This window comes from Urtica dioica, chromosome 7 (genome assembly GCF_054948205.1).
Source record: "Urtica dioica subsp. dioica isolate 48M chromosome 7, U.dioica_male_clone48M_v1_H2, whole genome shotgun sequence".
Classification (NCBI taxonomy): Eukaryota; Viridiplantae; Streptophyta; class Magnoliopsida; order Rosales; family Urticaceae; genus Urtica; species Urtica dioica.
The window spans coordinates 21066976-21091955 of NC_142762.1; the positions used below are offsets into that span (position 1 = coordinate 21066976).

The 24980-nt window shown below is 47.2% G+C and overlaps 1 pseudogene; it reads right to left on the minus strand.

The window, feature by feature from the left end:
• Nucleotides 1-24980, minus strand: part of LOC149390381 (very-long-chain aldehyde decarbonylase CER1-like) — a 124117-nt pseudogene that overhangs the window by 30117 nt on the left and 69020 nt on the right.

Below are 24980 nucleotides of genomic sequence, written 5' to 3' on the forward strand. Positions count from 1 at the left end.
AACTTGCGAGAAATTTAAAATCCTAAAATATTGGCTCGTAGGCCTTATTGAAAATAGAGAATAAAAGCGATAAAAATGCGGGGAACGCTAGCTATTGGTAGTACTGCCTCAAGTGCTCCGCGTTCCACGGGTGGCGAATCGGAGTTCCGTCCGTGTGCTCGATGTAGTACATTCCGTCGTAAATGACTTTGCGGACTCTATAAGGACCTTCCCAGTTCGGGCCTAGGACGCCGGCGCCTCGAACTTGTGTGTTCTGGAACACTCGTCTGAGGACGAGGCTTTCGACGGCAAGGGTTCGCCTTTTGATCTTGGAGTTGTAGTATCTTTCGACCTTGCGCTTCTGTGCGGCGAGGCGTCTGAATGCTTCCGCTCTCTTTTCATCGATTAGATCCAACTCAAGGCGCATGGCCTCGTCGTTGTCCGCTTCGTCGAACGTATCGACTCGGAATGTGGGTATCTCTGTTTCGATTGGAACCACAGCTTCGATCCCGTACGCGAGGGAGAATGATGTTTCGCCGGTGGCGTTTCGCGCGGTTGTCCTATACGCCCATAGGATGAATGGCAATTCCTCGGCCCAGGCTCCTTTCTTGTCTTCGAGCTTCTTTTTCAGGTTGCCCTTGATAGTCTTGTTGACTGCCTCGACTTGGCCGTTGGCCTGAGGGTGACGCGGCGAGGAGAAGGTCTTGCTGATCTTCAGTTGGTCACAGATATCTCTTACTCGCGCGTTGTCGAATTGTGCTCCGTTGTCGGTCACAATCGAAGCGGGGATACCGTGCCTGCATATGATGCTTTTCCAGATGAAGTTTGTCGTGTTTGCTTCAGTTATTCTGGCAAGCGGCTCGGCCTCTACCCACTTAGTGAAGTAGTCGATGGCGATAATGGCATATTTGCATTGCCTTGGCGCTCTAGGGAGCTTACCAATGATGTCCACGCCCCACTTAGCAAAGGGACGTGGTACAACGATGCTGCTTAATGGGGTCGGAGGCTGTCGCGGAATTTCCGCGAAGCGCTGGCATTTATCGCAACGCCTTGCCCATTTGCAAGCATCTCGCTTCATGGTAGGCCAGAAATAGCCTTGCTTAAGCGCTTTGATCGCGAGGGAAGTTCCAGCGGCGTGGTTCCCACAGATGCCCTCATGAATTTCGCGGAGGACCTTGGTCGACTCAACGCTATCGAGGCACCGGAGCAGCGGCGTCGAGTAACCGCGCTTATAGAGTATGCCCTCACGGAGCGTGTATTTGGATGCTAAGGCCCTCAGCTTATCGGCTTCCTTACGGTCTTCGGGGAGTTCCCCTCTTCGTAGAAACTCGAAAATTGAGTCCATCCAAGTAGGCTGAGATGCCACCTCTATGGTCCCGACTTCGTCTCGGGAGACAGATGGCCGTGGGAGGAATTCAATGGGTACGGTCCCCAATCCGTCTTCGTCGATGTCAGATCCGAGGCGAGCAAGCGCGTCAGCCTCCGAATTTTGTTCCCTCGGGATTTGGTGAATCTCGAACCAAGAGAAGGCATCGAGTTTGGAGTTTGTCTTAGCCAGGTACGCAACCATATTAGGTTCCTTGGTGGTGTAATCTCCTTTTACCTGGTTTACGATCAATTGCGAATCGCAGTGTATTCGCGGGAGCCGAGCTTCTGTGCCAGCTCTATCCCTACAATGAGCGCCTCATATTCGGCTTCATTGTTGGAGGTCTGGAAGCCGTAGTGGAGGACGTATCGCAGCCTTTCCCCATCGGGGTTAATCAAGACTATTCCGGCGCCAACCCCCCGAGCATTAGATGCTCAGTCTACCTATAACTCCCAAATGGGACCCGTTGGGTCTATTTTCCTTTTCCGAGTTAACGCATCATCGTTTAGCTCAGTTTCTGCTCTTTCCATATCGGGAGTATAGGAGAATTCTGCCACGAAGTCGGCTAAGGCCTGACCCTTTATAGCCGTTCTTGGGTGGAACTCAATCCCGTACTCGCTCAATTCTTGGGACCAGATCGCCACGCGAGTCGATGTTCCCTTTTGAAGAGCTTTACCGATCGGATGCTCGGTTCGCACCGCGATTGGGTGAGCTTGGAAGTATGGTCGTAGCTTCTTAGCTGCCGTTACGAGAGCCAGAGAAAGTTTTTCAATCTCGGTGTAATGCGTTTCCGCATCGAGTAAGGCTTTGCTCACGTAGTAGATCGGCCATTGGACCTTGTATTCTTCGCGGACAAGGACAACACTTACAACTCTTTCAGAGACGGCGAGATATACGTATAGCGTCTCGCCTTCTCTTGGTTTAGAGAGGAATGGTGGGGACCTAAAGTAAGCCTTCATTTCTTGGAAGGCACTTTCGCATTCGTCCGTCCACTCAAAGCCGTCCGTCTTCTTTAGAGCTTTGAAGAACGGTTGACACTTGTCGGTGGCTTTAGACACGAAGCGCGTCAGAGCGGCAATCCGACCGGTCAGGCTTTGTACCTCTTTGACTCGTCTTGGCGACTTCATTTCAAGGAGTGCCTTGATTTTTTCCGGATTCGCCTCTATGCCTCGTCGGCTGACGATGTAACCGAGGAATTTGCCGGATTCAACCCCGAATACGCATTTGTTGGGGTTGAGCTTCATTTTATATCGGCGGAGGATTGTGAACATCTCCCTTTGGTCGCGTACGTGATTGGTTGCCAGTAGGCTTCTAACGAGCATGTCGTCCACGTATACTTCCATTGTCTTGCCAATTTGATCGGGGAAGACCCGATTTACCAAGCGCTGGTACGTTGCTCCCGCGTTCTTAAGGCCGAAAGGCATGACCTTGTAACAATAGAGACCTCGATCGGTGACAAAGGTCGCCTTAATTTGATCGGGCTCGTGCATTCGAATTTGGTTGTAGCCTGAATAGGCGTCCATGAAGCTTAGAAGTTCATGGCCGGCCGTGGCGTCCACCAGTTGTTCGATGCGCGGGAGTGGAAAGCAGTCCTTAGGGCAGGCTTTGTTAAGATCTTTATAGTCTATACAAATTCGCCACTTCCTGTTAGGCTTTTTCACCATTACCACGTTGGCGACCCACTTGGGATATTTAGCCTCTCGAATGAAGTTTGCGGTGAGGAGTTTCTCGACCTCTTCATTTATGGCTAGGTACCGTTCCGGGTTGAACGTTCGTCTAGCCTGCACTTTTTTGGCGACTTTTAGGTCGTCGTTCAGTCGGTGCACTATTACCTCGGGATCTATTCCGGGCATGTCTGCATGAGTCCATGCAAAAACATCCTTGAACTCCCTGAGGAAGGCAGTAAGCTAAGTTTTGATGGCGAGTGGAAGTCGGGTGCTGACCTTTACAACCTGATCAGGCTTAGATTCGTCCAGGACGATTGGCACAAGATCATCGGAGGTTTCCACCTCGAGTCTTTCGATTTCATCCCGGGGGTCAAGTTCTCCGAACTTCCTTGCATCCCTTGTGCTGCATGGGTAATCGTCTTCCAGTTGGAAGATTGTGTTGACCGCTTTTCCCGCGGATTTGTCATCAACTCCTTGCACGTAGCATATTCTGGCTTGGGATTGGTCTCCAGCCATATGCCAATTCCCTCTTCGGTGGGGAATTTCACCAGTAGGTGGTACGTGGAAGTGATTGCCCTTAGCCGGTTCAACGTTGGTCGCCCAATGATTAAGTTGTAGGGCGACTCCTGGTCAACCACTAGGAATGGGACCATGTGAACGGCCTCAATTCCTCCAGGGGTCCCAAAGGTGACCGGCAGGTCGATGATGCTCTCGGTCATAACCTTTTCTCCAGTGAACCCAAACAATGGCGTTTGGGTCGGAGTCGGACGCAGCCCCCCGAGCTTCATGCACTCTAGGGTGGACTTGAAAATTATGTCAGCAGCGCTGCCGTTATCGATGAGAATCCTTTTCACCAGGTTATTAGCCACTTTGGCTTTGACCACAATCGCTTCACTGTGCGGATGCACAACTCGCTTGGCCTCTTCATTGGTGAAATACATCGTCTCGTGAGGCACGGACGGAGGTTCTTCATACGTAAAAATGACGTGCATAGCAGCGTCTTCCTGAGCCACGGCCCTAAGGAGTTTCTTCCGTTGTCGGGCTGAATCCCCATCTTGTGGACCTCCCAATATGGTGGTTACCACGTGGAGTTGTGGATTGGCGTTGGCAGCAGCCGTGGTTCGGTCGGCAGCAGCGGCTGTTCCTCCTCCCTGACCAGACTGCTGTCTGTTCGTGGTGGGGCCTGCAGCGCTGATCATGCGTAACACGAACTCTTTCAGCTCACCCCGTTGGATCAAAGCCTCAATTTGTCTTTTAAGATTGTAGCATTCCGAGGTCAAATGACCGTATTCCCGATGGAACTCACAATATCTGGATCGATCGCGAGTTGCGGGATCCTTTTTCATTGGAGCCGGGGGTGTGAACTTGTCACGTGCCAGAGCCAGAATCCGTTCCGGCGCCGTGTTCAGCGGCGTGAACAACGAGTACCCTTTGAATTTTTCCATAAGTCGCGGCTTCTGGGGTACAGGGGGTTGGTTACTAGAAACCTGGTTCCCCTTGTTTCGCCTTTTACGAGGTTCGTTCTGCTCGTGGCTAGGTTCTTCTCGACGACGAGAGCTTTGAAAACTGCTCTTGCGGCCGTCGAGGTAATCTTCGACTCCCATGAAGGTCTTAGCTCGAGTCATTAACTCGGCCATGGTAGAAGGGACACGGCCGACGACAGACTTGAGGAAGTCACTTGTGCGCAAGCCTTCTATGATAGCGGCAATTGCATCACCGTCGTCAAAGCGGTCGACCTTGTTTGACTCTTCAGTGAATCGGGCAAGGTATCGTCTAAGAGACTCGCCACTCTCTTGCCTGATTGACCACAGGTACATCTTGGTCTTCTTTTGGACCATAGATGTAGCGAACCGTGCTAGGAACATGTCCTTCTGGTCTTTGAACGAGTGGATGCTTCCTCGCCTTAAGTTCTTGAACCACTCAAAACCGGGTCCGGCGAGGGTCAAACTAAAAGCTTGGCACATGGCGCCAGGAGAAACACCCTGCATCGTCATCCAGGTTTCATAGTGCTGGATGTGGTAAGCAGGATCTGCTTTCCCATCATAGGGAGTGAGGTTCATGAGCTTGAAATTCCTCGTACAAACCTCAGCCAGTATCTGAGTCGTGAAAGGCGATGAATTCTCCTCAACGACCCCATAGGCGCTTCCACCTATTCCGTATTCTCGGAGATCTCGTACCTCATTTCAAAGGTTATGGATCATAGTGACCACATCGAGACCGGTCGTTGGAGTAACCCCTTGTTCGGGAGGAGTCACCTGCAGCCTCTCGTTAGACCCTTGACCTGCGCGGCGGTTCCCGGTAGTTGGGGCTGCCAGCGGGATATTGGGTCTAGAGCTTAGTCACTCTCTCAGATCATTGCCACGCCCAATGCGTTGAGCAGTGAGGCGGTCCCTAAGGTCAGGGCTGGTCGTACGGAGGCGCAGGCTTCGTCTACGACGGCGCGCTCTCCGTGTGCCCTGACTTTCCGCAACATTCTCCCTCGGACCTAGTCAGTCGAGAGCTGAACGTCCGGAATTCCCCTCTTGAGAAGCTGCCAGCGCATCGCCTGTTCGGGGTAAAGGATTCGACGGACCGGCTTCAAACACGGCGGGGAGTCCCCCGTCCTTCGTGAGAGAAGTCTCGATATCCTCCGACTCACCAGTACCCTCGTAATCAGGGTCGCGGTCGCGGCTTTCCTCGTTGAGGTTCTCAGGATCCCCGTTGGGGATTACCATGTCACGTACAGGTTACTTCGCAGCCAGTCGGCTGTGGTACCTTGCGTTCCTCGCCTTCAGTCGGCGGATACTCTCCTCTAACTCCATGATGCGGTTGTCCCTGCTATCAGGAGATGGAGATGGTGAGCGGGTCGAGTTCTCTTCGTGGAGTGACTCTTCGTCACCATGCGCTCGGGAGCGCAAGAAGTATTTCTTGGTCCGAGTGACGTTTTCGGGGTTGTTCACGCCCTCAGAACGTACGGGTGGTTGGCTACTCATCGTTTCTCAAGTTCGAGAAAGTTGAGTTCGCAGAAGAAAAGAAGAAGATGAACAGAATGGATTTCGGGCTGAATAGGTCGGGAAGTCCCCTCATTCTAGCGCCAAAATGTTGTCGCACGAAAATGAACAACTATTAAATACCTCGGGCGGTTCGATCCAAGGTCGGACCAAGTGATCGCACCCGGGCCAAGAGTGTGAACTCGATAGTCTCGAGCTAGGTTTTTCTCCGATCAACCTGCCTCTCGGGAGAGGTAGGGGGTGAGGAGGAGGAGTGACCGTGCCTTGGCTGTCGGCTGCCTACGTACCCGCGCATGGGATCAGGTCAGAACGTAGTTCAGGCGTGTGTAACGCAGTATGAAGCGTGGAACCTCGGTGGAGAAGCGTGCTCGACGAAGGAGACGGGGCGCGAGGAGTCCTCAGCAGCGTCTCAGAACCTCGGAGATCGCGTACGCGTCTAGTGTCTTAGACGCGCGAGGGGAACTCTAGTCGAGAACCCTAGGGGCGTACTTGAGCACCGGAGAACGTTCGGTCAGAGGGAGCGACGTCCGAAAAGTTCCCGTGAGTGCTTCGGGACCTCTGAGAACGAGAGAGAGAGTAGAGAGACTGCTTCAGGCCAAAAATGGCATCAAGAGAAGCAGAGAAGAGCAAGAAATCCAGCGTGTCGATAGGAGATGAAGAGATCATTTTCCCCTCAATGGGAGGGGGTTTATATAGGTGTTTGGGGACCCTAAGGGGGTCCTTTGTCGTCCATGTGGGACTAGGAACGCGCCCCTTTTCAAGAGGAGGCGCACAAGAGGCAGCGGCGCACAACGCGCAGCGCGCGATTCGCGGCGCGCGACCCGCGGCGCGCGGTCTGCGCCGCTCAGCGCGCGGCGTGGCCGGCGCGGCACGCGACCCGCGGCTCGCGGGCAGCGCCGCTCAACGCGCGGCGCGCGGTCCTGCCGGCGCGGCACGCTTCCGGGCTTCGTCTCTGCGGGCTTTTCGCGATCGTCTCGCTTCCGGGCCCGTTGAGCTATTGTGGGCTTAGTATCTTGGTTTATGGCACGAATGTTTGTTCGACGGATAGGACTCGAATCGATGCTCGACCCGAGGAGCGAAGCTCGACTCGAGGAGACCGACTCGAGGAGCGAAGCTTGACTCGAGGAGACCGACTCGAGGCTCGACTCGAGGAGACCGACTCGAGGAGCGAAGCTCGACTCGAGGAGACCGACTCAAGGTTCGACTCGAAGAGCGAGGCTCGACTCGAGGAACCGACTCAAGTCTCAACTCGAGGGGCTAAGCTCGACTCAAGAAGTCAAGAGTTCGGGCGAGGATTTGGGGGCTCGCCGCTTTTCAGGACCTCCGGCTTGACCATCGGCCCTTTGAGCGACGTGCCTTCTCGGTGTCTCGGATTTTCCGAAAACGACCGACAACACACGGCGCACCTTATGCCACCCTTAACAGTGCACATAAATCGTCCCTTGTGATATGCCAAGATCGTCTCTCATGACACATTCTTAAGGTGACCTCCGAAGATCCAACAACAAATTTTTTAGAGGATGACACATTAAAAACAAATGGAAGTCGATTTGACTTTATCTCATGTATTGTATCCACCGTATAAACTCGAGGGGAAATGTTATACGTTTTTCCCGGGCCTCCTAAGAAACAAGACGAATCATTAAAAAAACACTTTCAGTCAGACCCGATGGGCTTTTGAGATACGAAATGACGTTTAGCCACCATGTTTCTAGGTAGCTCGGCCGTTCGATCACTTGGCCATCAGGTCACTCAGCCACCAGACTGGTCGACCATCCGGTCACTCAGCCACCAGACTACTCGGCCACCACGACGACCCCGAGGGTTCCTTGAATCCCTAAAAGCATGTCTATGGGTTTTATAAATAGGGACCTCGACCCATAAGTTAGCTAATCCTTTTTTGAGTCTTGAAACGCTATTGAGTCTCTGACACGCTCTTTTCACTCATCTTTGACCTCAAAACAACCCAAACACATTCTTCTCACCTCAATTCTCCTAATGTTGACCGTTGGAGAGGTAACAGAGGCAACCCCTCTGTTTCCCCTTTGTAGTTCACATTTCGGCTCCTTTTTTAGGGTACTCTTGAGGATGTGGGAAGCCATTCATAGCTAGGAAAGAATTCGAAATACCGAGTTCGGGAGGTTTAGGCTCGAGAACGATCACTTGGTCTTACCTCGGGTCTAACCGCGCGAGTCTCATAAATCGTTGTTCGAAAACGAGCGACAACAATATACATATATCACTACTACAAATTTGGTTTTCTGATGCGCATGACTATCGGGTGCGACAAGTCGCATCTAAATGACTTTCAGATGCGACTAGTCGCACCTGATTGTCGACAGAGAAACAAAAAAAAAATCGCTGAAATTGAGTTTGATTTTGACTATCCGGTGCGAGTTGTCGCACCTGATAGTTTAACAAACTATCAAGTCCGACATAGTCGCATCGGATAGTTCAAATTTTTTCAGAAATTTAAATCTCCCCCTCATTTTTTCGTCCAGTTATATGACATGGCATTCTGATTTAATTTATTTTCAAATATCATCAGGTGCGACTAGTCGCACCTAATGCTTTATTGGATGCGACCTATCGCATCGAAAAGAGTTATCAGGTGCGACGATGTCGCACCTTTTCTGTAGGTTTTTATATAAAACCAAATCGCCTGCAGTTCGTCTTCTTCATAATCAGCGCCGATTTTCTCCAAAAAAAAAATTTCTCCCGCTCATTTTTACTCTGCTCCGGCCTCTCCACCACCACAACCACCTCCACGAACCTCCACAACCACCAACTCCTCCACAGCCACCTCAAAATCTCTGCCTCACACTCTCTCCGACCGGCCGCTCACTCTCTCCGACCTCTCACTCTCCGGCTCTCTCTCTGCCTCACTCTTACTCTCTCCGTCAGGTCATCGTTAGCTCTTCCGGCCGAGCTTCCGACCACCGCGGCGGAGTTCTCCGATCTCACTCTCCTCATCACTGATCTCTGCCTCACTCACTCTCTCTCTCTCTCTCTCTCTCTCTCTCTCTCTCTCTCTCTCTCTCTCACTCACTCACTCACTCACTCACACTGTCTCATTCTCTCAAACGTGCTCAGTCTCGATAGCCTCGGCGTCTCTGCCCCGACAGCCCCGCTGCCTCGACGCGTGCTCAGCCTCGGCGTCGCTGCAATCCCGGTAAGCTATCTCTCACTGCCTCTCTCTCTCTCTCTCTCATTTTGATTGTATTTTTTTTAATTTATTGAACGTAAATTATCAAATTTTATGAATTTAATATTAGAATTTCTATTAAATTATTTATATAATTATTCTAATTAATATTATATAATTATTATTATTAAAATTATTTAATTAATTTAACAAGAAAATATTGATTCTAATAGAATCTTTTATATGCTGATTCTATTAGAATCAGCATTTTTAAAAGAAAAAAAAAACTACAGATAATCAGATGCGACTAGTCGCATCTGATACTTTCGCGGGAAAAGTATCAGATGCGACTAGTCGCATCTGATTGTACTGTAACCCTCCAAAATATTAGGCGGGAAAAGTATCAGATGCAACTAGTCGCATCTGATACTATATATCCCGCTTTAATATATTATTTTGGAGTATATTTAGGTGCGACTTTTGGTGCGAGAAGTCGCACCTAAAATGTCGCACCTGATAATGATGACTTTCAGGTGCGACAAGTCGCACCTAAAATCATCAGGTGCGGATTTTCAGATGCGACTGTGTCGCATCTAAAGTCGCACCTGATGACACTTTCAAGTGCAACTTTGGCACTTTCAGGTGCGACAAAAGTCGCACCTAATGCTATATTTTGTACTAGTGTATATTAGGAATTTATTATATTTTATATTTGTATATAGAATATATATACTAGAGAAATTGGGTTAAGAGAAGTAAAACTAACATTTTATTCTAGAATGTGAGTACTTTGAAAATTTCTGCCAACGACACTTGGCTTTGAGAAATATCACCAATTAAGTATATAGAGGAGAAAGATGATGAATTTATATTTTTAATAATGAATTTAAAAATATTTACCTGGATGCCTTTTTGACACAAAGCGAGGGCAACGTAATAAGCCACCTTGGTGATACTACCTCTATATAACACTCGAGTTGTTGTTTCTGGGATATTGTTTAAAGGGTTATTAAGTTATATAACCACACATATATAGTGGATTGAGATATAGCTCACCTTTAGTTAATTTCTTGTAAATAACCAAGTAAACTTATTAACAGATTAATAAAAGACTTATTTAACACAGCCAAACATATATTTTAGGTAGTTAATAGGCTGCCACATATGCAAGTTGGCTATTTACAAAGTATTTACCAAAGGTTGGTTAATTTACAATTTTTATAGTTTAGGTGGCTTACGTAGCCAATTTTTTGTTGTTTAAAACTATAGCCACAGAAAGACATGAGCCATCCACAATTTTTACCTTCAGATCAGGATATCTTTTAACATACAGTCCACCATAAGCATTTAAATCATCGCTATGCAAATTCGTAAAGTCAATTGTATGACATATATATGTATATATATATATATATATATACATCCTGTTTTTCTTATTTTATTTCGTTTTTTGCACCAGAACCTCTTAAACTTTTTAGATAGTTTAATTATTTTCGTTTAACTTCATTTTATTTATTTGTAAAAGATTGGTTGATATTTTCAGCAACTAAAAAACTGCTTTCACTACTATATAACTGAGATTCTACAACGCTTAAAAATAGTTGTAAAATGATTCTATAATACTTAACTGTTAGAGTTTTAGAATATTAGTTGTAGAATCCAACATTTGTATTAGTTATTTTTAAAGTTGATAGCTATTTTTATGCGTGTTTTAGTAATATCCATAATTATGTCACAAGATACAGTTCACAAAATAAAAGTACAATTTTCAATAGAGTTTTACATGTAGTTTTTTTTATTTCAACTAAAAGTTAGTTGTATGACTAAAATATATATCAGAGTCAACGTGTCATTAGTGTTGTATAAAGTCTAGGTGATGTGTTATTCAGGTTGCATTCATGTCTTATAATTTTCCTCAATAATGTATATAACTCGATTGTATTATTTTATTAGCTAATGAGAATTTTCCTTTTTCTTGATCAATCACTTGTTCTTGATTTATCTCAATCTCATTTATATTATGGTTTAATAGGAATCTACAGCAATAGATCTATCGATCTTTTTTCTTGAGGTACTATTCAAGTGCTTGTTATGATTTGTCATCGGCTTAATTTTCTCTTGACTTATTACCGATATGGTAGCTCACATAAGTTCACCATTGGAGAATGCATTCTCAGGCACTTAATAACAAGTGCAGACTGCAGTCTACCATTGGCGATCCTATGAGCCCTTACAGTCTTCGTCATTTTCACATCCCTGATATCTAGTGCTCGTTCCTAAGTTGTTGAATGGAGATAAGTGCAACTCTTGGTGACAATCAATGTTGATTGCCTAGTCTATTAAGAACAAGTTAGTGTTCATAGATAGTTTAATTCTCAAGCCTTCTATTAATGATGTTCATTTGTTGAATTTAAATTTAGGGATAAGAAACAAAATATTATGATTACATGGCTATTTAATTATGTTACAAGAGATACATTTTCTGCTTCAAAGATTTGAAAATGATCTCCAAGAGAGATTTTTGGTAGAGCAATGGGCTAAAAATCTTTCACTTACATACATAATTTTTTAATCTACTCCAAGATCAAAAGAGAATTGCTTTGTATTTCTTGAAGTTTAAGAAAATATGTGAAAAGCTCTATACTTTTTGTCCAAATTTCAGTTGTAGGAATTTTAATTCTAGTAAAGTGAAAAATCTCAATTTATTTCTTCATACAGAATATGTCATGCAGTTTACGATAGAATTGAAGGAAAACTTTTGAAGCTAGGTGTTACTGATGTATTCTGATACGCCCTAGATCGCGAACTCGTCAAGATCTTCGATCACCGGAGCACCTGCAACTAATTCCCACCTGTAACAGTACAATCAGCCTCAAGCTCCGCTTGGGTATATCATATAGAATATAGGTGTTTGTATATAGAATATAGGTGTTTGTATTGTAAGAGACGGATATGTGTATTTGGGACGGGAAATGAATGGAAATCTTTTATTGAATGGTTAACTGAGATTACAAAGGGAACGATACACACGAGCCTTTCGAGAGGACTCGTTCTCTCCAAATGAACAAACTAACAAATCTTACAATTTTCTGGATAAAACTCAACAACCATATTACAATCCCTTAAGTAGTAACTCGTAGACTCGGACTTGACTTCCGTCTCGACCACGTCACCGATCACGCGCGCCTCCGGTACGTGGCTCATACCGGAGGCCTAACAATACCGCCCCGCCAAACTTCCACCTTGTCCTCAAGGTGAAAGTCGGGAAATTGCTCATGGATGACGTCGAAATCCTCCCACGAAGCCTCGAACTCTTCAAGTCCACGCCACTTGATCAACACTTCAATCTCGCCCGCTTGTCCCACAGCTTTCGGCCGAATCCCGAGAAGCCTTTCCGGTTCCACGATCAACTCTAACTCATCGGTGAGCTCGGCCGGAAGCGCGTCCGCTGGCTGCGCCGGTCCGATTGCACGACGGAGCTGCGACACATGAAAAACCGGGTGGATTGACGTGGTCTCGGGAAGAGCGAGGCGATAGGCGACCGCACCGACTTTGCCGACCACCTCAAACGGCCCATAGAAGCGAGCTGCGAGCTTCTCGTAATGACGACGAGCCAACGACCGTTGACGATACGGTCGAATCTTCAAGTACACCTTATCCCCTATCATGAAGGACTCATCCCGACGGTGTCGATCCGCTTGCGTCTTCATCTTTTGACGAGCCCGGAGTAGGTGCATCTTGAGATCATCGAGGATGTAATCGCGGTCGACGAGTTCTCGGTCCACCTCGGCCACCACGGCCGAACTCCGCATGTATCGAAGGACCGGTGGAGGGTCTCGACCATAAAGGGCTCGAAACGGGGTACATTTGGTCGCCGAATGGGACGCGGTGTTGTACGAATACTCGGCCCACGAAAGCCAACGGGCCCAAGTACGGGGCTGCCCGGACGCGAAACACCGGAGATACGTCTCCAAACACCGGTTTACCACCTCCGTTTGGCCATCGGTTTGAGGGTGGTACGGGGTACTCCGCTTCAACCCCACGCCTTGGAGTCGAAAAAGTTCCGACCAAAAATGGCTCATGAAGATGCGATCCCGATCCGACACAATCTCACGTGGGAGCCCATGTAAGCGAATCACTTCCCGAACAAAAATCGCCGCCACCGTTGTTGCCGAGAACGGTGCTTCAACCCGACAAAATGGGCATATTTACTAAGCCGGTCCACCACGACTAAGATTGAGTCAAACCCCCCGGACTTCGGCAACCCTTCAATGAAATCCATTGACACCGCATCCCACACATCTCCGGGGATCGGTAGTGGTTGAAGCAACCCCGCCGGTGACATCGCCATTGTCTTGTTTTGTTGACATATGGCGCATTGTCAAACAAACTCGGCGATGTCATTTTTCATTCCGGTCCAATATAGCTCCGCCGAAATCCGTTGGTAAGTCTTTGTTTCGCCCGCATGACCTCCCAAAGGCGAGCAATGGAAGTCCTTCATAACTTCCGTGAGTAACTTCGAGCTTTTTGGAAGCACGAGCCTTCCTTTGTAGCGAACCAAATCCTCATCCACGGTGAACCCACTCGGAATCTCTTCTCCGTTCGCCACGGCTTGCTTGAGGTGACATAGGAACTCATCCGAGTCCAATTCCTTCTTAAGGTCCTCCCAATGAGTCCACACCGGAACCTTTATGGCTTGAAATTCAACTCCACCCGAGACCCGTGAAAGAGCATCGGCCACGCGATTGCTTGCTCCAGTGCGGTATTTCACATCGAAGGTAAAACCCATCTATTTCCATACCCAATTTTGGTACTCGGCTCCGACCACCCGTTGCTCAAGAAGAAACTTGAGACTTTGTTGATCGGTGCGAACGGTGAATTTGCGGCCGAGGAGATACGGTCGCCACTTCGTCACGGCGAACACGATGGCCATCAACTCTTTCTCGTAGATAGATTTCAAGCGAGCTTGGACCCCGAGTGTTTGGCTAAAGAACGCGATGGGACGGTCGTGTTGGAGTAGAACCGCCCCTAGCCCGAAGCCGGACGCGTCCGTATCGACCGTGAAGTCTTGCGAGAAGTCGGGGAGAGCGAGGACCGGAACCCGTGTCATGGCCACCTTGAGGGCTTCAAATGCCGAATCCGCTTCGTCCGTCCACCGAAAGGCATTTTTCTTCAATTGCTCGGTGAGTGGCCATGCAATTCGAGCATATCCCTCTACGAACTTCCGATAATAGCCGGTGAGACCGAGGAATCCTCTCAAGTCTTTCACGGTTCTCGGCTTCGGCCATTCTACCATGGCTTGAATCTTCTCCGGGTCGGCTTCGACCCCGTCGCCGGTGACGATATGACCGAGATACGCTACCCGATCTTTCTCGAACTCGCACTTTCCCCGGTTCGCGTAGAGCTTGTTCTCACGTAACACTCGTAGAGCGGTAGCCAAGTGCTCCCGGTGCGCCTCCGGACTCGGACTATACACCAATATATCGTCGAAGAAGACCAAGATGAATTTCCTCAAATACGGCCGGAAGAGGTCGTTCATGAGGGATTGAAACGTTGCCGGGGCGTTGGTGAGGCCGAAAGGCATCACTAGGAACTCGTAGTGCCCGTCGTGGGTTCGGAACGCCGTCTTCGGCACATCTTCCTCTTTCATCCGGATTTGGTGGTATCCGGACTTGAGATCTAGCTTCGAGAACACCTTGGCGCCGTGGAGCTCGTCCAAAAGCTCGTCGATAACCGGTATCGGGTACTTGTGCGGCACCGTTATTTTGTTGAGTGCGCGGTAGTCAATGCAAAACCTCCACGATCCGTCCTTCTTCTTCACCAAAAGGACCGGACTTGCGAACGGACTTTTGCTCACTCGAATCACCCCGGCGGCGAGCATCTCCGATACGAGCCGGACCATCTCGTCCTTTTGATCATGTGGGTAACGATACGGCCTTACGCTCACCGGAGCGCTTCCTTCGTGGAGCACGCTCGAATGCTCATGATTGCGCCCGGGTGGTAGAGTCTTCGGCATCTCGAACACATCTTGAAACTCTTTCAACATGGCCGGTGTTTCGGTCTCCTTGTATGCCTCTAGAGAATTTGACAAGTGGTTAAGCTCTATCAAAAACCCGGATACTTCTTTCCTAATCGTCTTCATCATGCACTTCAAAGACACGAGTGATCGACCGAGCGAGGGGTCGCCTTTCAACGTAACCCGCTCTTTCCCCATCATAAACTTCGTGACTTGAGTTTTCCAATTCGTATTCACGAATCCAAGTGTTTCCAACCATTGGATCCCCAAGGTGAGATCGGTGCTCCCCAACGGAAGCGGAAGAAAACTCTCCACAACGTTCAACCCTTGTAGAATCACATGTACCCCTTGACACACGCCTTGACTTTGAACGGGTTCCCCGGATCCCAACGCGATCCCATAAGGCGTCGTCTTTGTCACCGGAAGCTTGCAATGATTCATCACCTCTCGAGACACAAAGTTATGGGTTGCCCCGGGGTCTAAGAGGCACACTACTTCTTCCCCGTTGATGACCGCCCTCATTTTGAACGTTCGGGGACTTGTAAAACCCATCACCGAATTCAAGGAAACTTTCACGCGCTCAACTTCGGCCACCTCTAGAGTTGGAGCCATCTCTTCCTCGGCATCGTGAAATTCCGTGTCGCTATCCTCATCGATCTCCCCAACCAAAAGAACACTCAACTCTTTACGTTTACACCTATGGCCCGGATTCCATTTCTCGTCACATCGGTAGCAAAGTCCCTTCTCTCGTTTCTTTTGTACCTCGGCTTCCGTCAACCTTCGCGTTTCATTACCGACACGGTGGTCTTGTGTCCCTCCGTTTCCCGGGTTGCCGTTAGCTTTCACGCCCTCGGTCGCCGGAACGATCGGTCGGCCATTCCACGGCGGTCGTGATTGACTCCCTTGTCCGTGGCCGCGGTATCCTCGGGCTCGGTTCTTGTTGTCGAGTAGTTGGGCTAGCTCCATCGCTCGTCCCAAACTTGTAGGCTCGAAGCAACGTAACTCGAGTTTTATATCCTCCTTGAGCCCTTCTAAGTACTTGCCCATTGCGAACGCATCGGGCATCGGGTCCAAGGGCTCCGACAACTCCATGAACCGTCGAGTGTATTTGGTTACGCTCGTCTCTTGCACAAGCGCACTCCATTGCTCGTGTAATGACCCTCCAAAACCCGTTCGGAAATGGCGTAGAAGCCGGATCTTCATTTCTTCCCACGAGCCGAATCTTCGCGTCTTGTTCTCCCAACAGTACCAATTATACGCGTCCCATTCGAATGGCCACACGGCATGTTCAACCTTCTCTTCGTTAGCGAGAACATAGTAATCGAAATAACGCTCGACTTTGGAAACCCAAACATCGGGGTTCGGTCCATCAAAAACGGGTAATTCCACGCGTCGAGTTCGAAACTCACCTCTCGGCCGTGGTGGCGGCTCGCCATACCTTCCGTAGTCCGCTCCGTAGCGTGGTTGCATCGCCGGAGGAAAGTCCTCTTCAAATCGGTAATCCTCGGCCCTTTCGTCACGCGGCCATGGTTCAACGGGTCCGTGACCATCCCTCGCCGCCCGTCTCCACGGGTTCTCCGCGCGTGGACCCTCGTTCCGGCGTTCTTGACCCCCCACCCAGTCCTGGAATGCCTTGGAAGTGAGCCCGGTGAGCCCGATCATCACGCCAAACTTCTCTCGTCGCCGGCTCAACTCCTCCGAACTGCAGATCTTCTCCGGCCGCCGCGCCACCTCTCCTTGGGTCTCCTCCGACCGGCGCGCCTCCGAGTCTCCACTCTCCTCCCGCCGGCGCACCTCCCAGCTGTAGATCGTCACACGCCTCGTCCTCACGATTCCTAGATCTAGATCTAGGAATCGCGCCGCCAGATCTGATGAATTCGCTCGTGCTCGCCTGGTTCTGCGCTTCCCAGCCCTCACCGGTCACGATCTCCTTCCCTCGCGCCACCACCCGATCCGGTGCGCCTCGTTCCCAGCCTTCGCCGGCCATCGGCTCCTTCGCGCGGACCCCCGATCGTTCCAATGTGGCTCGATCGCGACCTTCTCTCTCCGGCGCGGCTCGATCGCCGGTCTCCAACTCCGGCGGACTGGTGTGATTGGCTTGTAGAACCCGCTCCACGAGTTTTGTGAGTTGAGCGAATCTCTCGTCTGAAACGCGTTGGATCTCGTCGAATCTCGCCGTGACCTCGTTCCTCATCTCTTGTTGAGCCTTTTGCACCTCTTGATTCGCGTTCTGGATCTGGTCTCGGATCGCTCCGATTTCCCCTTCCACGGCTTCGATTCTCGTCGTATTGTTCTTCGTCGCCGCCATTGGATCGTGACTGCTCTGATACCAACTTGATACGCCCTAGGTCGCGAACTCGTCAAGATCTTCGATCACCGGAGCACCTGCAACTAATTCCCACCTGTAACAGTACAATCATATAGAATATAGGTGTTTGTATATAGAATATAGGTGTTTGTATTGTAAGAGACGGATATGTGTATTTGGGATGGGAAATGAATGGAAATCTTTTATTGAATGGTTAACTGAGATTACAAAGGGAACGATACACACGAGCCTTTCGAGAGGACTCGTTCTCTCCAAATGAACAAACTAACAAATCTTACAATTTTATGGATAAAACTCAACAACCATATTACAATCCCTTAAGTAGTAACTCGTAGACTCCGACTTGACTTCCGTCTCGACCACGTCACCGATCACGCGCGCCTCCGGTACGTGGCTCGTACCGGAGGCCTAACATATTCACGGCCCTAAATCAATAACGTACTCTCTCTTGTTTCTAGAAAGAGAAGTAGCGATAAATTGGTTATGATCTAAACATGACTTCTGACTAATCTAGTGTTCTTATAATGAATTTTAAAGAAGATATATAAAAGAAGCCTTTGAAGAAAGAAACTATATGGATACCCACCAAGTGTGAAGATGAAGGTCTAAGCCCGTTAGTGGATACCTTTACATCAACTTCTCCACTAGTTATATCTTCATTTTCCTCATTGCAGTGTCAACAATTGATAAGCATGGTATCATATTCCTAACTTCTTCCACAATCTAGCTAAATTCTTCTTTTGTAGGAGATGCTCGTAACTTCATTGAAATTTTCAAGTCTTTCAAGAGCTTGAGACTACTGATAAACTCTAATGTCATACTGCCTAACTATGTCACTATCCCATTTCATTCTTGTGGTGATGCCAGAATTAGTCCTAATTTGTTGTTGAAGGATATTCTTCTTGTGCATGATTTCAAAAATTTATATATGTAAGTGCACTCACCACTTCCTCATATGTGACAGATATCTTTTCAATAAAGGCTTCATAATTCAAGATATCACTTAAAGAATGTGGGTAGAAAGGGTAAGAGACTTCATGATCTCTATGCTTTCACTAAGGTTGAAGATAGATTCAACCACTACTACAAATGATGGATTATACAATCCACTTTCTACAACGCTTAACATAAGAGTTGTAGAAACTAGGGATTCTACAACGCTTAACATAAGCGTTGTAGAAACTTAGTGTTTCTACAACGCTTATGACTAAGCGTTGTAGAATCCAGGTGTTTCTACAACGCTTTTGGATAAGCGTTGTAGAATCTGGGTGATTCTACAACGCTTTTGTAAAGCGTTGTAGAAGAACTTAAATTTCAGATTTCCCACAACGTTAACACTATCCGTTGTAGAACCGTCGCCGCGGCACCATGTGATTTTCGCCGCGGCGAAAACTTTCTACAACGCAAGTTCAAAGCGTTGTAGAAGGATGGACCTCGCCGCGGCACGATTTAAACCTCGCCGCGGCAAAGCATTCTACAACGCTTTTTATAAGCGTTGTAGAAAGGAGTCACCGCGGCGATGGTCATCTCTCGCCGCGGCGAGATTATGTCGCCGCGGCTGGAAATATACTCCGCCGCGGCGAGAAGGATACCGTGGCCTAGCAGTTTTTTATGAAACTTCCTCGCCGCGGCGATGAAGGACTCCCGCCGCGGCGAGAGGATCCTACAACGGTTAGAATATCCGTTGTAGGATCTTCTCGCCGCGGCGAAGACATATTCTCGCCGCGGCGAGATGTTTGAAAATATTTAAAAATTACACAATGGATTCTAACCGTTGTAGAAGCTTCTACAACGCTTAATAATCCGTTGTAGAAGCTTAGTTTCTACAACGGATAATTAAGCGTTGTAGAAAGCTGTTGGATTCTACAACGGATTTTTAAGCGTTGTAGAAGCTTCTACAACGCAGGACTCTACAACGCTTAAGAAGCGTTGTAGAATCATTCTACAACTGTTTTTAAGCGTTGTAGAATCCTATTTTTATAGTAGTGAACAAACTGGAGTTCATCATCAACAGAGTCTCGTCGTAGATCTAGCTTGATAGGTTTGGCCGTGTCTCTTTGAATAATTTTGAATGTCAGAAGATTACTAAAGATTTTTTTTTCTTCAAATAATTAGCCTAAAAGTTGTTGTATTTTCCATTGAGAAAAGCACCGTAGATTACCCTTTCCTAGTTCTAACAATGCTGCTGATAAACCCTTTGATTTGATCTATATGTATGGAATCCATATCATGTCGAATCTTATATGTGACGCATATTGTCTGACTCTAGTTGAATTCAAACCAGATTTAGTAGGAGTTTTATGATGAAGTTAAAATCTTATGTTGGTAGTTTGATAACTAGTGTTATGTAATCTTATATTTCATTTAGATATTACATAACCAAGCTTTACCCCAAAGCTAGAGCTCATGTTTTCATTTGCTATCCACTAGGTGTTGATAATGGCTACATATTGATTGACATTGTGATAGACAAGTTTTTTTTATCTAATGAGATGATATATTCCATGATACAATATTTCCTCTTCACAGTTCTGAGTATCCAGACTTGTTTATTAATCCTATCCCCAATCTTATCGTGCATCATCGTCACCAACGAGTCTTCATTATCTTGATAAAATTGTTTCAATGGTTTTATCCACTCCTTCCCCATAAACAATGTCTTCAAGCTCTTGCAGCCAATGTTACGAGATTTATGGGTCACGTTTTAGAAATTATGTGCACCCGCATATGCAAGCGTTATGCGTCGACCCATCTTGCAGTCCTAGCCATTGCTTATTAGCGATCTCGTAGCCATGGCAAGTGTTTGACATTTTTTAGTTAAGATTTGTAAGTTGCTTTTAGCAACTAAGTAGGCTAGCAACTAAGTAGGCTTATTGCCTATGCCTTTGGCACAGAACCGTTGTGTGGTTCAAGTACTTATTTCCGAGCGAGAATGTTGCCTTGGCAAGCGTACCACATATTTGGGTTGAGACAAATTAGTTTTTCTTGGAGATAATATGTGCGCCGTGTGTAGCATTTTTGGAGCGTCGTGTATGGAGTCTTTGATGCATCATAAGAGATATCTTTTGTGCGTCGTGGGGGAAGGCTTTGCTACGTCTAGAGGGATATGTTTGGTACGTCGCAAGGGACGAGATGGCTTTGGTGCGTCACGAGTTACGGCTTTGGTGCAATGTGAGAGACGGCTTGGATGCGTCATGAAGGACTACGACTTTGAGTTTTCCGCGCGGGCGTCTTTCTTGCGTCGTGAAAGACGGCTTAAGTGCGTCGCGAGGGATGACTTTGGTGCATCATGAGAGAAGGATTACATGCGTCGCGAGGGGCGGATTTGAGTTTGCCGTCTGGAGGTCTTTGGTGCTTCGTGCAAGATGGGTTAGGTGCATCGCGAGGGATGGCTTTGGTGCGTTGTGAGAGATGGCTTGGATGCGTCATGAGAGACAACTTAGATCTATCGTGAGGGACGATTTAGGTGAAACACGAACGGCTTAGGTGTGTCACATGAGACAACTTTGTTGCATCGTGAGAGATAGCTTAGATCCGTAGCGAGGGATAGCTTAGGTGTGTTTCGCAAGATGGCTTAGGTGTGTCGCGAGGGACAGCTCTGGTGCATCGTCAAAGACAGGTTGATGCATTGTGAGAGACGGCTTTAAGTGCGCCGCGTGAAAGTATTTAGCGCACCGTGTATGACGGCTTGTTTTGTTGGGTCTTCAGAGTTGCTAGTCTCCTTTTGCCTTGTGTTGCGTACCATGTCACTAGCCCCCCAGGTGATCCGTGTTCTTACAATTTGCATTAGTATATATATGCAAAATTACTTTTGATTTCTCGTGTTGTTGATGTCTTACAAAATGGTGCCTCGTAGAGGATGGCCCGTGTTTATATTTTTTTTGGCAGCCTTGCCGCAAACTTTTTGGTTGCAACATACTCTTGACTGCGCTTGATCGCGGATCATGGTTCCAATCCCCTTCTCGGCCTAGAATTTCACCATCGAATGCTAAGTGTACGTGATTTCCTTGAATCTGTTCAGCCTGTGTCGACCAATTACGGCGTTGTAGGCCAATGGTTGGTCTACCACCAGGGATTGGATCATGTGGATAATCTCGATACCTCCGGGCATCCTGAAGGTGAATGGAAAGCTTATGGTACCTTTTGTCATCACTCTCTCACGGGTGAACCCAAAGAATGCCGTTTGGATTGGATTCGGGCCCCCTGAGTTTCATCCGCTCTATAGTGGTCTTGTATAGTAAATCATTTGAGCTACCATTGTCGATGAAGATTCTCTTCACCAACTTGTCGGTCACTTTAGCGTTGATGAAAATCGCATCATTATGAGGGTTGACGATTTGCATCACCTCTTCGTTGGTGATATACATCATGTCGTAAGGCACAAATAGAGGTTCCTCATGAGTAAGGTTCATATGCTCGGCAGCGCCGTGTTATGAGGTAGCCCTTAAGTAATTCTTTCATTGTCAGAATGAGTCGCCAAATTTGGGTCCACCGAGTATGGTGTTTATGACATTGAGCTTAGCGTTCATAGCATCACCGATCATGGTCATTGCTCCGCTTCCTTGGTCGGATTGTGGCCTACTCGAGGAGGGATCGGGAGTTTCAATCATCCGCAAGATGAACTCCTTGAGTTCTCCATACTAGATCAGGGCCTCAATTTTCTTTTTGAGTTGGAAGCGTGCAAAGGTCAGACGACCGTAATTTTGATGGAACTTGCAGTATTTTCTCTTGTCGCGAGTTATTGAATCCTTTTTAAGGAGTGTTGGGACTGTGAACTTATCACGAGCCAAGGTCAGGATATGTTTTGGTAGTACGTTCAGTGGAGTGAACGTGGAGTATTTTTTGAAACTATTTGCAAGTTGCGGCCTCTGATTCATGGATGGCTGATAGTTGGCCTCAAAACCTTTGTTTCTCTTCTTGCAAGAATCAGTGTACTCGTCTTTGTGTTCTCATCGATGGCGAGAATTTTGCTCATAGCCTTTGCGCCCGTCGAGGTAATTTTTAACTGCCATATAGGTCTTGGCTCATGCCATTAGCTCGGCCATGCTTGTCGGGCTACGGCCGACAATGGACTTCAAGAAGTCGCTAGTGTCCAATTATTCGATAATTGCGGCTATTGCCTCTCCATCGTCAAATCGGTCGACTTTGTTTGAATCTTAAGTAAATCGAGTGATATACTTTCTTGGAACAAAATTACATCTTGGTTTTCACTTGGACCATAGATGTAGCAAAGCAGGCTAGGAATATGTCCTACCAGTCCTTGAATGATTGGATGCTCCACGGTCTTAAACTCATGAATCACTCAAAGCCAGGTCCAGAGAGTGTGGTCCAAAAAGTCTGGCACATGGCCCCAGGTGTCACTCCTTGCATTGAAATTTAGGTCTCATATTGTAGTATGTGGTAGGTTGGTAATCCATGTCGTCTTAGGGTGTAAGGTTAGGGAGCTTGAAATTTTTCATTGCTAGTATGGAGCAAAATTTTCGCTTTATTTCCCCCTCCACCATATTCTCGCATGTCACGAATCTTGTTTTGGAGATTGTGGATCATCGTGACGACATCGATGCCAGTGGTCAGAGTAACCCCTTGTTTAGGAGGAGCTATTTGTCGCCTTTCGTTCGACCATTGGTCTGTATGACGATTCCCATTCTTGGGCGTATTAGGAGGAGCATTACGATGAATTTAAGAGACTCTGTCAGATCTTCACCGCGCGCGTTCGTTGGGTTGTTAAGCGACCTTCATATCTTGATTTGTGGCCCGGAGGTGTGGGCTTCATCTTGGGCGGCTTGCCCTTCGTGCACCCTGACTATCCACGACAGGCTCCTTGACAAAGTCTATCAATGGCCGAGCGTCGAGAGTTCCCTTCTTGAGAAGCAACATGGGTGTTTGTAGGTTTAGGCTTGAGATTCAATGGTATGGCATCCTTTATGCCGGGGAGTCCCCCTCGTCTTCAACAAGAGATGTATGGTGTCATCAAAATCCTCGAAAGCCTTGTTAATCAGGATCTTCATCATGATCCCCATCATTGAGGTTCAGAGGTTCCTCATTAGAGTACCCTTCTACTTTCAAAGGTCGGCTCGAGGCCAGGTGTCCATGAAGCCTTACGTTCATCGCCCTTAGTTGGCAGATATTCTCATATATCTTGTTCATACGGGCATCCCGTGCATTCCAAGTTTGAGATGGGAGCAAGTCGAGCTCTCCTTTGGGAGCAACTCTTCGTCACCACGTGCTTGAGAGCGTGCGGGTTGTTGATTGCTCATATTTTCTCATGTTTGAGAAAAGCTTGCTTTCTAAAAGAAAAAAGAAGAAGATTGTGTGGAAAGGATTTATGGTTGTTAAGTCGGGAAGTCTTCTCCTTCTAGCACCAAAATATTATCACTGAAAATTGAACAACGATTGAAGACTTCGGGTTGTTCGACCCAAGGCCAGAAAAAGTGGTCGCACCCGAGCTGGGTATGCAGAACTTGAAAGTCATGAGTGTCACTCTTCTATATCGAAGATGTCATTCGTTTGTCAAGGTGACCTGAGAAGAAGAAGAAGAAGAAGAAGAAGAAGAAGAAGAAGAAGAAGAAGAAGAAGAAGAAGAAGAAGAAGAAGAAGAAGAAGAAGAAGAAGAAGAAGAAAATAGCTAAAAGGGCGCAGATGGGGTGCCTCTGGCATGCTCTCTGACACTCAACATTAGTCTGATTACTATGAATGTGGTCGAGACATCAATATTCATTGAAAATAGTTTAGAAGATTTCTGATCGATTCAGAAGAAAATGTGTGCGGAGAGTCCTTGACAATGTTTCAAAACTTTGGATCGAATAGTTTCTGTTTGAAAAAATTTACCTCTTCTCCTCCACTGAGGATGGGTGTTTATAAGTGTGGGAGGACTCAAGAAAGCCCTAAAAGCTAGGGGCTTCGGTCCGTGCGAAGGTATGTTTGATTCTGGCCTGTTTCAAGTGGGCTTTTTCTCCTTCATGGCCCAAGCTGGGCTTTTCCGTGGCTTGGACTGATGAGCTTTCGACGTGGAATTCCTCTCAAGACAAGAAGAATTTATTATTTCCGATTTTTCAAACATAAAAAACAACTTTCATTTCTTTCGTATAATAGAAATTCCTTCAATTCCTTATAAAGCATCAACTGATGAGAATATTTCTTTTATCAATCCATCCTCTGTTCTTGGTTTCTCTCAAGCTTATTGATATTAATTCTAGCAAACATTAGTTATGTGTTCCGATTTTTTTTTCCGTAGAAAAATGGACAAAAATATTACAGGGGCCAAAGATGTGCAAAACCAAGAATTTAATGGGTTGAATGCAGATAAAAGAGTTTAAAAACCTTTAAGTATAGTGGTAATTGCTTCTGATGGTTGTTTTTTGTATTTTACCACATACATAACAAATGTTAAAGTTTTCTACAAAAATCGGTTTTTTAACTTGTAAACAGTCATTTTTTCATAACTTTTCTTAATGTTTACAACTTTTTCTTAGAGATTTGTTAGCATAT